Below are 11966 nucleotides of genomic sequence, written 5' to 3' on the forward strand. Positions count from 1 at the left end.
TCCGGATATCGTCTCCAACAGAGAAAAATACAACTGACACAGACTAACCAGCTGAAAAACACTTTCCTTCTCCTTCCAGCTATTATGTTTGACAATTATTTTGTTTACCTTTGTGTCCCAATCCTGCCGGTCATCTTTCGTCTGGCTTTATTTCGGGGTCTTTATTGAACGGGCGTCTTGTCAATACTTCGCTTCAGAAATAGCGTGCACGGAACCCGAGCGGGATGCACCTACAAAGTCCTGAGTGTGCGAGCACCGAAAGTCTGGCGCCGCGATTGCTCCTTCAGGTATGAAGGCGAGTGTATCTCTGTAAGTTCGCGTGCTGCCCTGAGCGAAGCGAAGTGCAACGGCGTTCTCCTCGCAGCCCAACGAAAAGCCCCATAGAAATCACCTCAGCACAGTGATTTTCGTTCATTTACTCATTTACCGTGCGTCCGCATTTACGTCGGCCCTCGGACCAGTGAGTACAGTTGCGGAGCGAAATTCTCCCGCCGTATTTCGATCGTGTGTGTCGTCCGCGGGATCCTACGCGCTCTCAGTCCACGCCCACCGGTCCTTTCTTTCTTTTTCCCCATAAAGCGCTTTCAGCGCCACCTGGCGTCTTGGCGGTATCGCCATCTGGCGTTTCGACATCGCCCCGGAGTAGTTGGTGAGTTGCCGCCTCAGGCACGAGTTGCGCCACCGTCGCGTTGCCTTGTGTCGTCAAAAGGCCGCGGCGCCGCGCGGCGCGTCACATAGCTGAGTGGCACAGATCCACCAACTGAGAAGCGCTTCGAAAATAGCGGTTATTTTATTGCGGTGAATCGTAAGCGCTGGAAGTGCTGCGAATCACTCTTCTCTCACGCAGTTTCGCTGACGTTGCCTGGCGTTTTGCTTTGCTGTGCGAAGGACTTCGGATAATGTGCTAGTGGGACAGCATGTGAGAGGATCTCCAAGTTCTTGAACAGGTTAGTAGTACATGGCATCTTGGATTCTGCTCTGCGGCTTCACTTCAAATTCTTGAGTGTTGCAAGTCTGGCAAATAGAAACTGTTTTCACGTGCGCAGCTAGCCGAATTTCGTGATACTTTTGAAAGGTGGCTGTTGCCGTGTCAATGACGGTGTTCCCGCTTTGATCGCATTTTCGCGGTTTAAGTGAACGATGTGCCTCTAAACAGGTAAGCTTTATGAACAAAAGTCCCTTAAGGATTACTGTGGTCCATAGTATCTCTTCTGCCGTCGGGTTAAAATATGAGGGCCTAATAAAGGTAGGCCACTTTATCCAACATGGGGTCGCAAGTTTGCAGAGGCGATTGAAGACAGCTACTTTGTGGCCAAAAGAAAAAAAAAAATACAGCCCGGAAAGTTCCACTGACACTTCCACAATGCTCGCTGGAGTAATGAGTTGCAAATTTTCGTTGTAGAGATAACCCAGACCGCAGCGAAAATTGCAGAAAAAGGCAGAACAACAATCCGATGAAAATGCGCGGTTGAACACTGAACTTCACATAGTGTGAGTAATTAAAAGACTCCTTACTTTGTGGCATGCAAGAGTCCCGTGTGGTGACGTTGGACTCTGTTAGCTCTGTGGATATTTTATTGAAGCAATATTGAGACTGGCGAGGGCTTTTATTTTGGTATTACAGTTTTGCACTTTAAACGGAACATTTGTTTTGACAAACGACGCAAAACAACCTTTGTTGCAATACTCTGCTTGGACAATCCTTTATTCTATTCACGGCAATAATGGTACCTGCGGAGATTTTGGTTAATTCACCGTGGCGGTATGTGCAGAAGCGGTAGTTCTAAGAAACTTTTGCGCATCTTAAAGCCGCTGCTGAAGGCACTAGTGAGTAATCCACAGTAAGAAAATTGTGCATCGCTCTTTATTATCGTCATTGGATCAGCCTACCATGTTTCAACAGCTGCTCAAAAAAGAAGTCATAACCGTATTGCGCAGGAAATGCCTTCACGTAGAGCAGTTAAGTAGAGAACCTTCGATGTAAAGCCTCTAGTGTCGGAGATGCGCCTGCCTAACGGAACGTTACGATGCGCGGCATAGGTGCCACGAAAAGAATATGCAGGGCGCTTCGGCGTTCAGCATATTTTCGCTCATTCAGAAAGAGAATATCCGAAGGTTTTTTTTTTTGCTTTATAAGCAAGTGCACGATCGGTGTTTATTGGGTTAGCTATTAAGTGCCCAGGAATATTTCTTAGGCAAGGAGCGAAAGGTGTTTGACCGCCGAAGCGTGTTCTGTCGTGTTGTGGCCGTGACTGCCCACTGAGTGGAAACTAAAGTTAGCCTTCATCCATGCAGTACCACATCCTAGTGACAAAGGCTCCACAGTCACTGAATACACAGGTTTTAAGACACAGAAGAAAATCAGAACACGATATGTAGCTGCCGTGCTCCGTTTCGATTAACTGACGAGGGTTATGTCAATTCCTGCTTTGCTTGCGGACGTCTCACGCCAGTCAGCACCTCCATTCACTTCTAGTTCGTAGTCACGGATTCGTTTTCATCACCAGCGTCACGAGTTTGAATGGAGTTGCTGAAAAAGAGTTTCCGTTTTAAATGCAATTTTCTCGGCAATAATTGCTTTTTTTGCTTCCGAGCCAGCGTGAACCAAACCGGAAATAGCCCTGAAACAGATATTTAGCAAAAGAGAGAAAAAAACAAAACAGATTAGATAGAATTTTCCTCAGTGCCCCATAAGCACGATATCAATAGGAGATGGGTTGGCTAGTAGAGTTCGCGTAAAATATGGAGCGGCCAATTAACGTAAGGCTTTTTAGCCCCACCAGTAGAGGCGTCGAGTGTTCTAATGCAGATCTAGACAAAATCTGCTTAATAATTTAAGGAAAAATGAACTGTAGCAAAACATAATACCAAATGCGCACGAACCAAAATGGAGATGATGGGAGCGAAGCTAGCCCTAGTCTTCGTTGTTTCAAACAACGGTCGTGATGACTACGTGCCCGCGGGTCGAATATATCGAGTACTCGCAGTCTATGAAGACGACTAACGAGCTTCACGGGAAAGGGTTACAACTTCAGGCAAGCGCTTCTGCAGTCTACAAAGGTAACTATTATCCGTCTCAACGACTCCATCATATGTTGATTTGATAAGATCTGTGATAGAAATAAGCGGAAAGTTCTTCTCATGTAGAGATAAGATGATATCCGTGACTCATTCTGTTGACAGATATCACCTCTGCGTTTTTGGTGACGGTCTCGGAAAAACTGTGCAGACGTGATTCAGGCTCCATCTCAGGTGTGTTTTAATTTTTAGAAATTGAAGCAGTGTTCTTCTTGCCGTAGAAAATATCGAGAAATTAAGCCTTTTGTTAACGTGTTTATACCGTTGGTTCGCAATGATGCGATATTAATTCTTCACGTCTTTCCAAGGTAGTCTGACACTTTCGGTTTCTAAACAAAGCTCGCTTTTCCTCCACCCTTCACTAACAGAAGCCGCGGCAACTGACCTTTCTCTGGAGAACAAACGTAAATGCGAATGCAATGCGATGTGAGGTGGTCATTCTTTTCCAACTGAGGGCTTTGGCTGCTAGCGAATCGGAAGCCGTGACAAACGAGCTCTCATGAGCAAGAATGCCGTCTTTTATACAGAAAGAAAGAATTTTATTCTCTTTCAAACACTACATGAAAGCATGATTTCTTCCGAACGTCTGAATGTGCAGCGTTGGTTTTCAGTAACGCATTCAAGCCGCTTCGGGAATCTTAGGGGCACCCTCATCTCATTCCAAGGCTATTCTTTTTGGTAAATTCTCGTAGCGCCCCAATACCTTAAGATATTTGACTCAAATGTCCAACTTAACCTTCTAATTCAGCATGAAAGACAGTAGAGGTCAATGCGAAGTTCCTGTCTTATATGACACAGGTGTGTGTGGCATTTCTTGGATTGCGTTAATCGAATGTGAGAGCGGAACATCTACCAGACCGAACACCATACTCAAAATCTACGTCACGCAGATTGCTTGCATTAATCATCGTCACCTTGCAAACGGCATTAAGTGGATTTTCGAGGAAATTTTAAGTAGAATATCGTAGAAACGAGATAAAAAAATGATAGAGCAGCGAAGAACTCTGCCAATTGTAATAGTCTAGGCCGACGGTCACATATAGCGTTCTCAGACAAGTATGCACTCTAGCTGTATTGACTAAGAATATAATGAAGGCTTCTGGTTATTCCAGATTTGATAGAACAACTATATTTTTATTTAGTTCCCGCCTTATCTAACTACATGAATAAAATCCAGCTTTTGTGTGCAGCACACACTGTATTTTTTATTTATCTTCTTTTATGTTAATACGTTTCAGCAATCAAGTTCCGACAATCAAGATGGCTTGTCTGTCGCATCAAGGCATAAGTTTTTCCGTTAGCTCTCCAATTCATACACACGGACATAAATGTGCGTTGTGACAGCTGTAGAAAAGAAGCGGCTGAGTTCCACAATCAGACTTGAACAAGACTCCACTCAGATGAAAATTCTCTCTATATAAAAACGATATTTCCTTGAAAGGGCCGCCTGGAAAGCTGCACTTAACTTTTCGTAATTCCGTTGTTAGAACTACGGTTTAGAATATCAAGAACGTTTCAGCACCAAAATAAGACCAGTAAACAAGTAATCATGAGGACACACAAAGAATAATGAACTACAACCGTTCACGGAATATTTTTCGTCAAATCTACAAAGAAGCCCAGCAAACATTGAAACAATGCGCAGCATTAATAAAGTGACTAAATATTCCTGCTTCACGAGTGACGAGGATGCTACACAAGTATTCATTGCACGTTCCTTAATATTTTTTTTTAGTGTGCAGCATTAGAGGGGACATGTTGCGGAGGAAACGATGCCTTAGGCGTGAAGCCCTGTCCGTCGCATTGTGAGCAAACTTCTCACCGCCGCAGGTGGCTGTTAATGTAATGACTGTTCGCGACAGGTTTCCCGGTAAGAGCAACCTGAGTCGCACAAGCCCCACCGATTGCCGCACCTGCCGCTCACTGCGGGGTAGTAGTGCATCGCTCAACCTCTGCACCACTGCGCCAGGAGTGGTATGAGGACTCCCAGCGATCTATGTATGTAAAGTAGAGAGTGATCGGTGTCACGGAGTCAAAATAAATGACGAGAATGAACTGCGAAAAAGAAAGGAAATGAAAAATAAATCGATGTGTGATCAATGAAAGCAGTGCGTAATGGCGACCGCTCACGCCTTTCCGTCGTGTCGGGGAAGCGAGCGTCATTAAGTTCTTTTTTTTTACTTTTTTTCACAACTTCGCTGAACAGCCCAGCTCATGTCGTCTATTTGGTCACTGGAGACAAACAGCAAACTTCCTCCCAACTTCTTAATTCAGCTCCGAATACAAACTTCTCGCTGCAGCTACTCCAACATCAAATATAAAGGAACTGAACACATTAACTGCGCCTGCGTAGCCGGATAAAGTTTCCACGTGGACAACTTTCTGAATTACAAGTAAAATAGAAAAGTTCTATTTCAAGCTCCGAATGGGCGAGCTCTCAAATAGACGCACTCGCTTTCCGCTGTTGATTTCTCTCTTTACACACTGTCGTTCGAACACCTAGATCCCCGAAACTCGGTTTCCATTTCTGAAGGGAAAGTACCAGTCCAGTTGCTTCTTTCGCTCTGCGAATTGCTCCACGAAACTAGAACGCTTCTGAGCGGAGATCTTCATCGTCTCGCTCTTAGTGATGGAATTTTGAGAGGCAAGGACGAGTGTAACATAATGCTTTCCATTATATACTTTTTTTTCGGTCCCCATGACTGCCTCAAGCCACGTGGCGGCACATGTTCAGTTGTGTCATTTATTCTAGCCCAGATAGGGTGGCGGTGTGGCACACCTGGAATGAATTGCAAAAGGATGAGTAAAGGTAAAAAAAAGTGAAATAGGATTGAATCGCAATAACCAGTTATAGAGCTCCATGTGTGCGTGTTTTGTTAAGTTGTGCGAATGAGAGTCACCGAATTTCACTCGAAACGAAATGGCTATTGTGATTTTCGCAGCTACATTATTTATGGGGAATGGCAAGTGAACCTACTGTACACCTTCATGAGATGAAGATGGAAGGTCTACTCTTAAAAGTGGTTTGTGATCAAAAGCTGCAGAGATAGTTAAATCACTTAGTTGAGCACCGGCATTAGGGATGTGTAGACCATCCATTCGGGTTACCTCCTTTTAGATTCGAAGTGCGAAGCCACCTGCGTCAATGGTCCAATTTGCGCCCCTGTTCATAAGGCTGGAATTTTTGAAGTACTCTAACTTTCTCGCCACCAGTGGTCACTTCGCAGTCCACAGTATTTTTCTTGGCACTGCAGGTTGGTCTGAGGGGCGCGTCTCGGCTGTGTTGGGCTTTCAAAGAATGTCTCGTGTTCCGCATTCAGTAACTAGAAGTAGTGCTCGCTGTTAGCTTTCTTCATGCTTACAGAACGAAAGATAACAATATAAACGGTGATTTATAAAAGGCGATTAAAAAAAACCATTAGGATCACAAGCCCTCACATTTCGCTCCTGTTAGCAGATTCAGTCGTAGCAGCATCGTTATGAAAGAGCCAGTGCGCGAATGCTGAAAAATGTGGGCCTGATTTTGGAAGCAAAAAAGCAAAGAAGGGCCACCTTCAGCGAGTGCCCAGTGCGAACTGTCGACAGTCTTAATCTATGCAGGGTAGCTTCTAGATAGAAACTGCACCGTTGCACTGCCCATTCGCCGAACCTTCTTTTGTTTATTGTTTCGTTCGCCGCGGAATTGGGCAGCTTCCACATAGTGTAAAGTTCTAGAAAACTACACGGGGCTGTACTGCTTGCGAGCTAATCCTTTTTGCAAGATGTTTGTCTTCACCAAATTTCTGGCTTCTTTTCCTGTTTTCAGATTTTTACTCCAGGAGAATTCAATGTCGCTGACCAACTTTCCTTTTCGGCGTGGGCTGCGATGGCCGCACCACTCACGGCTGGAGCAGCACATCGACGCAGTCGTCTACGTCAGTGTAAGCGCCTCTGACACATTTCCGGGGCGGCATTCCAAGTCTCAGACGTGCTCACGTAGTTCACTGCCTCTTTGGAGAAAGACCATCAGTCATTTGTATATTCACGCCGGCTTTTGACAGTTCTAAATTGTCGCCTCTAGAAGACCATTACCGTGCTATGGTTACAGTTTTTGACGTTTCGTGCCATTGGTCGCCGTAGGCAAAGTGCAAAAGCACTTTTCTGTTTACCGCGAAGTATCCCTTACTATCTTCCCACGTAGCCTAATTTCAATGGATACTTGATAAAAATTTCTTAAGCCTTATACCTCCATGCCTGCCGAAGTAATTCACAAGGACTACATTCATGAGGAGTTTGTGAGGAGTACCTTAAAGCCTGTAAGTAATAATGCAGTTTTCGGATGTTAAAACGAGTTATACTATTTAGGTGCCACACGACTATAATTCAGCAAAGTTAATGAAGAAACCAGTGATCTTTTTTTTTTCTGCCGCCTTAGAAAGGCTGGAGGTAGTGCCTACTGTAGATGAGCAACATAATTAAAAGAACACTGCTGGGCTATATAGTTGTTCGGTACAGTACTGAGACATGATACCACGGTACAAAATACATGGACACAACCATGCATCTAATAACATAACTGATGTGGTATGTGCAGCCTGTTCTGTTTCACCTCGTTGTTCCTTAGACTTGGCAATATGCAGTATGCCACACTCTGTGACATATAGATGAGATAAATGTTCGGAATCAAAACAGCGGATGTAGCTGGAGCGAGACAGAGTAGCTGGAGAGAATGGTGCGAAAATATCGACCGGAAGTTCTGGTGTTGTGGCTGTCGATGGCTGCCCTGTCCAGGTGGTGTTCGTCCTCTTCGCCGCCATTATCCTGCTTTTGATAACGACAAGCTGCCGCCGACTGCCCCCTCCAGCGTCCCTGCCAACGGATGAAGAAAGCGCGGGGGAGAGCCAGCCTCTTAGGATGGTAGCGCGCCTGAAGAAGAGCGGCGCTGGTGTCTGCACTGAAACGTTGGCGCCACTGAGGTCTGTGTAAACGGTGCACACCCACGATAGCAGGCCTCTGCTAGTGCCCATGCGTCCGGTAAGTTCACATTAGGTTGCGTACGTTCGAGATAGGTTAAGATAGGTTTCTTTTCAAGTACTTGAAGATTTTTAAGCGTCTCAGCCTTAGAAGTTTTTACGGCTGTCTGAGAACGAAGCGTGTGAATGCAGAGCTTTCAACATCTAACGGAAACGAAGCAATATTTCGAACTCTAGTTCTTTGTTTTAAGCCGTCGTATATGAAGTTTAACGTCACGAAGCGACATATCAAAGGGCTATAAGGGGTACCTTAAGTTAGACCTCGCGATTAATTTACACCACCTGCGTCCTTTTAACGTGCGCAAGAATGACAGTGTAGACGAGCGTTTTCTTATTTCGCGTGCATTGAAAAGTGGTCGTTGCGCCCAAGATGTGACCCACAGTTTCTGGGTCTGGTGACGGACGCTAGAGCTAGTGTGTCACCGCGACAGGTTTCTTCTTTGATGACGTCTGTTGATTATTTGTCCGCTTTTACACTGAGGTTTTTTAAATACGCGAGTTGTTATTATTACAGTTGAAACAAAAAACGACTCAGGAACGACTCGGTAAAAGTCGCCATATCTCAAGCACTCGCGGCGAAAGGCAAGGTAAAGAGAACGTAACGCACTCACCCCGTCACTGTATTTGAAATATTCATTTAGTTGTCTTAACGCATTGTTAGCATTGATTACAGTTCCTAGCTCGGTGTTTGTCAACTGTTCATTCTCTGAGTCATCGGAGTGCCTCATCGCAGCGATGTAATATGCTCGATCTAAAATATTTATAATTATTGACAATAACACACACACACACACATTATCCCGTTGAAAATCTCGTGTAAAAGTACTCAAAGTCACGCAGCATGCTGAGCTCTTATTTCGCCACTCTGTCGGAGTATCGAGCCGCAGCCGGGAGCCTGGAAGGAGCGCTTCTCCTAACGGCCCTCTTCATTACTGTTCGCTTCCTTCGGCACCTGCTGGCGGTGCTTGCTTTGTAAAATCTTGTGAAGAAGTCAACGTGGATCTCTTGTAGTCACTTTCCCCGCAACAGCGCCGTGAAGCGATGAAGACAGCCAAACAAACTGAACTAGTGGGGGCCCTCGCATGTCATGCAGCAGTTCCTTCGCCGACGATGGAGATGCGGAAGCCAACGTTATCTTTATTTTTTGAACAAGTATTTTGTTTGGAGGATACTTGTAACATCACTAGTAAACTGATCGTAGGCAGTGGCTAGTTTCGAGGAACCGTCCGCTGCGGCTTAGATGTGAGTGCATTAGGCTTAGCAACGCCTGGCTAGCGGTGCGCTGCCAACAGTGTGTCAAAACTCTGCGGGCATCGAATTTCTGCTTCTAGGTTACAGGTAAGCTTATGTATTGCTAGTTTTATATAACGAATTATCAACATTTCGAAATAATACAAAAGGGGAAAGTGGGCAAAGGAAGCTCATTCTTATATCTAGTACTGCGGTTAAGATACATAAATGAGCTTTCTTCTCTGTGACCGGCCTATACTGTATAATGTTTATTAATACCAAGAGACCGGTTCATGAATCTTGCACGGCATATGCACATGCCTTCTTAAACTGAGATTTTATGCAAGATAATGATTTAACAAGAAAAGGTTTTGTGCGCCGCGGAGTAAAGCCAAATATAATTAAGTTGTACGAATATATGGAAGCCATCCTTTGTTAGGGGCAGTTTAGTTGTTCTCAGTTTGCAATAGCTCCGAAGCATAGTCGTAGCAACTTTACTATTTATGCATTGTATTTAGACTCCTGACTGTATCCTTTTTTTTCAGGAGCCACCTCGAAAAAACCACATTTGTAGGCTTCACTACAGAGCGACGCCAACCCTACTTGTCAGTGCCTTGAAGACCAGTGCCTTGTGTGTGGATAGAATGGCTCAGAAAGTCTGGGGGTAAACGCCTTCTCGCACTGAAAACTTGCCACCTCGAACTGTCCCTGGACACCTCGAGGACTGTCCGGAATGTGTGCGCCGTCTAGGTGTTGGAAAAGATATGAATTTGTACCATGCAAGCTTTACGGAAAAGGAGAAACGGCAGTGTACAGACTTTTTTGGGCCCTGTTGAAGAAACACATTTGCCGGGGCCAGTCTTGTGTCCGCAAAAAAAGGGCGCATGAAAGGCTTGTCCAGTGTAACTGCAAAGAGTACATCTTGGTTTGATGTGCTGACGGATAGCAGAAACGTTTATTTGTGCTTTGTGGAACCTTAATGGTCTAATTATGGAAATAAAGAAAGAGAAGAGCTAGACCAAATAAAGTTTCACCAGGTTATAGGTGACACACCTTCCGCTTTACGATGTGCTTTGCTGGCGAGGAAACGTAACATATTATATAGCGGACGCTGCTTTTTATGCTGTGACGTGAGTTAATTGCTCTCCGGCGACACCCTTGCGGCTCACAGCTGCGCAGCTTCCAGTAGATATCGAAACGCCAATGAAAAAGACAGGACCAGGTGAATGCACAATTATTGCAATAAATGAAGGATGCAAATAACATGAACTGTGTTCCTAAAATATTGTAATGGACATATCAAGTGGTGATTAAACTTTTCTGAAATGTCATTGTAATGGAGATAGGTGAAAGCAAAGCGCAAAAGAATGGCTCTGTAACCAAGAGCTGGGAAAGGGTGTTAATTCGCAGTTCACTGTGAATGACCCAGGGGTGAGCGCATCAATTTTAAACTGGTGACGCATTGGGCAATTATATGCCCGGCACTTCAAAGCAGTACGCTCCACAGTTTCAACTGAACGCAGGTGTCTTAGTGTGGGCTGATTGTCCCAAGCGGTGTCCATAGCTGTTCAAGGACGTCGCGCTCAGATAGAGCTGATGATGGAGAATTTCGAAAGTGTAGCTTGTCGCCGCTGGATCCACGATATTAAGTGCGGCTGAGTAGAGTTTGCTAATCTCAGTTAATAGGCGGTTGGCTCCATACGCTACCCCCTTGCTCGCATACAGGCTTGACAGCTTGACCATTATGCGTCTTCTCTAAGCTGTAATGTGACGGCTATTCAGGTATTCAAGTCTTTCTATCGCTATTACATCTGCCTTGTTATACTCCGAAATACCGAAATACGATAATATACTGCCTAGTCGGCGGCGTTTACCATTTCATGCACACAATAAATGTCACAGGAGACTGACTGCTGGCTCGCTGTTCTGACCATGCTCCAAAGGTGTGGCAAACCTCCACTGGAATTGGTAAAAATGACCAGCTCTCATTTCTCTCCAAAGATTTGATTTTTTATCACCTACCAGGTCAGCTATTGTGGCGGCTGTCATGCGTTCAAGACAGTATGAAAATATTTGCTCTCTAGAGGGTGCGTAAAGACCTAAAGAAGAACAGCAAAGGCAACAGAAGCCTTTGGTGATAATTTGGGTTTCTTTTCAGTACTCGTATGTCTGTTTGTTCAGCCCCGACCAGCCATCTACACACTAGCCTAAGACATGAGCCTCTTTGTACGGATGATAAATGAGGTAACAGTATCACATCGCAGATGAGTAAAAGCCACGGAAAATCCTTCGCTGTCTTCGGTATAATAATCATAGAACCAAGCAGGTTTGCACAAGTTGCAGAGGGGCTTCAGAAGCAGGAGGTTCATTTTATGGTAGCTCCTATACTATGAAATCTCACACAGCACACATGAACCCTTTGAGTGTTTAAATAAGCGCGAGAAATAAACGACTGCGCCTTTGGGCTAGTGTTCCGTGCTGGCCTCAATCGTGTTTTATGTGAACGAAGCGGGCGCACTGACCATGGAATTTTGAGCTGCCACTGTGGAGAGCCTCGGCTTGACGTAAGCACAACCCATTCATCCGGAAATTGAAAGTGCGCGCCTACGTTTCTGGTAAGTAATAGAAGTGGTATGCAGAACAAGG

The 11966-nt window shown here is 45.0% G+C and overlaps 1 long non-coding RNA gene across 1 annotated transcript; it reads left to right on the forward strand.

Annotated features, from left to right (window-relative positions):
- Positions 1 to 680: 680 nt before the first annotated feature.
- LOC149331131 (uncharacterized) lies at positions 681 to 11207 on the forward strand. Its single transcript, XR_016284828.1, has 4 exons — positions 681 to 947; positions 6884 to 6998; positions 7849 to 8091; positions 9866 to 11207. It is a non-coding gene; the product is annotated as an uncharacterized LOC149331131 (long non-coding RNA).
- The last annotated feature ends 759 nt before the right edge of the window (positions 11208 to 11966 follow it).

This window comes from Amblyomma mixtum, chromosome 8 (genome assembly GCF_055824585.1).
Source record: "Amblyomma mixtum isolate Tamu chromosome 8, ASM5582458v1, whole genome shotgun sequence".
Classification (NCBI taxonomy): domain Eukaryota; kingdom Metazoa; phylum Arthropoda; class Arachnida; order Ixodida; family Ixodidae; genus Amblyomma; species Amblyomma mixtum.